Source organism: Arachis hypogaea, chromosome 9, assembly GCF_003086295.3.
Source record: "Arachis hypogaea cultivar Tifrunner chromosome 9, arahy.Tifrunner.gnm2.J5K5, whole genome shotgun sequence".
Lineage (NCBI taxonomy): Eukaryota > Viridiplantae > Streptophyta > Magnoliopsida > Fabales > Fabaceae > Arachis > Arachis hypogaea.
The window spans coordinates 85,803,195-85,805,624 of record NC_092044.1 but is presented as its reverse complement, the minus strand read 5'-3'; the positions used below and the strand labels follow the sequence as shown (position 1 = coordinate 85,805,624).

General features: G+C 34.2%; 1 long non-coding RNA gene across 4 annotated transcripts; it reads right to left on the bottom strand.

Moving 5' to 3' along the window:
• Window positions 1-219: 219 nt before the first annotated feature.
• On the bottom strand, window positions 220-1,937 carry LOC112711151 (uncharacterized). 4 transcript variants are annotated; one of them, XR_011865900.1, is made up of 4 exons: window positions 1,575-1,937; window positions 1,063-1,383; window positions 626-710; window positions 220-522 (listed from the first exon to the last, which is right to left on the bottom strand). It is a non-coding gene; the product is annotated as an uncharacterized lncRNA (long non-coding RNA). The 4 variants fall into 4 exon arrangements; XR_011865901.1 differs by having other exon boundaries at window positions 220-518; XR_003157308.3 differs by having other exon boundaries at window positions 220-710; window positions 1,575-1,708; window positions 1,786-1,937.
• Window positions 1,938-2,430: the final 493 nt, after the last annotated feature.

Sequence of the window (2,430 nt, the reverse complement as noted above, 5' to 3'; positions counted from 1 at the left end):
TTAGCCAAGAGGGTCTCAATGAAGAAAGCCTTCAAACAAAATATGTGATTTTTTTCTTTTAAAATTATTATTCCTTAACATAGACTACACATTAATAATCATTTGTTTACGGCTTACAAACGTTTCTCATTTGAGCAACCCTATATATCATCGTGCTCCAATGGAACCTTTGCGGAGTCCAGGTATACTAACTTGCTGTTGGTGAAATCAACCACCATCAAATACCAATGACAATCTTTATTGAGGGGAACATATATGTGAGTGATATGATCGGCATATCCCATGAAGTTGGTCTTTATAAACTCGTGTTTTCTTACAATAGCTTGTGGGGTTTACGGCCAATTGCTGAAACATTTTTCAATTTAACATGATATGAAGTAATCAACAATAAACCTTCCAATACATTGCGCACAACCAGCATGGAATATAGATAATTAACTGATAGCAAATGTAGTAGGCAGAAACCACTTGCTTCCACGTTTCTCTTTAGTCATCATGAAGGCAACTAGGTTGAGCACCTACCTTATAGGGGATTTGAAACAGGGTTTAATTTACTTAGCTTGAGTTTATGGCATCTATGGAAAAAGGCTAGTAATAGTATTAAATTAAGGTTTTTTGCACTTACATCATCAACCACTTCTTGTCCAGGACATAGGGTCCGCAAAGCTTGTCGATAAACTTTGCAATAATCATTTGGAACCAATATCTCCCTGAAATGTAAGCCAACAAGAGGACAAGGTTGCTATTCATGCGTTATAGTGAAGCCAAATTTCAAAATATTGGAACAAATAAAAACATACTTCTTAGACAAGACTTTCCCAAAAATATTGGCAGCCACCACCATATCCCCCCCCCCCCCCCCCAAAACAGGTCGAAAAGCAAGATCCAACACCTAAATGAGAAGAACTAACTGTTTATAAATGCACGACAACATTATTTAAGCGATTGCGAATTGCGATGGTGCTTAAAAGTGATGTCTAATTTATTTAAAAAAGATTAAAAATTAATATTTAAAAAAATAAATTAGACAAAAAGTAGAGAGTGTACTTGAGATGAACTCACATCTGGCATCTGTGTGGAATTCGTGTATCCAATAACATGGGTATAGTAGGTGAATGGCGAGCCATCTTCCTTTTGCCTAACATCATTCAGTGACTCTGATGTTTGTTGCCTTCTTGCTGTTTTGTTCTCCTTCGTTGACCCACAAGTTGTGGTTGTCATAGTAACATTCTGCTCCTGTGCCTCAACGCGAGTAGAGTTTACAGTTTTCGTCATTTCCTCCAGGACCCTCGTTTGAGTAGCCACCATCTGAGTAAGTTCTTTAATCTGCTCAATCTGAGTTTCGAGAATGCTGTTGATGACCTTAATTTCATTCAGAATAACCTGCACATAACCCAAACTCATCGTAAAAGATAATGCCACTGTAGCTGCGGTGCCATAGTGTCCAAAGTGTTCCAAAAAAAAAAAAAAGTTACGAAAATTAAAACAATATTAACAAGATATTACTTAATAAAATATTCCCAAAATATAAAAAAGTATAATTTAGATTTTAACAACCGTAGCATAAAATCTACCTGATATCATATGCATAAACAGCACCCTTCCGTGATCAAATATACTCACAGTGTGAATCTCCATCAGAACTGTCATGATGGGATCTCCACCTTCTTTACCGGTTGCATCTCCCTCGGTTATAGTGGTGTTATCCCTGCAAGGTCAAACAATGGCAAAACTTGCTGATGATCATTTAGGAAAAGAATGGTTCTAACAGTGCAAAAATGTTACCTTGATATGGTGTCGTGTCTCCCTTCTTCATCGATGACACACACTTTCCCTTGCCATGTTCCATGACCAAGGTCCCTCTTGTGTACGAATGAATTGAACTAAAATGAAGCGTGCGTATCGTCAAAAAAAAAAAAAATGAAGCATGCGCAATAAGCCTTATGATAAGTTGATGGATAGAAAGAGAGGAGAAAATCACAACATTACTATATATCAGAAGGCTTTCCATACAAATGGGCAACAGGATGCCTCCAGGCCCATAGGGAAATTCCAATATCATATTTTTGTTTTTGAATATATAATCGAGCGTTTTTCAAGATGAATTTTTTAACCAAAAAAAAAAACAAATATGGAATGTTTCTTATTCTTCTTTTGTAAACATATGTTCCACTAAATCTTCATCACTTTGTATGAGAAACAATTTTCAGATACGTACATCTGATCCAAATGACTACCACAATAAATTTTCTCAATTTTTTTATTAATTAAAAAAGTAGAATATGATTTCATAATTAATTTTATAAGTGAGATAAAAAAATATTAATAAAAATATTAAAAAATTAAAAATTATATCTTATTTTTTTAATTTTTTTAACAATTAAAAGTCTATTTTCAATAATTATAAAGAGTGAATTTAAAAATTATATT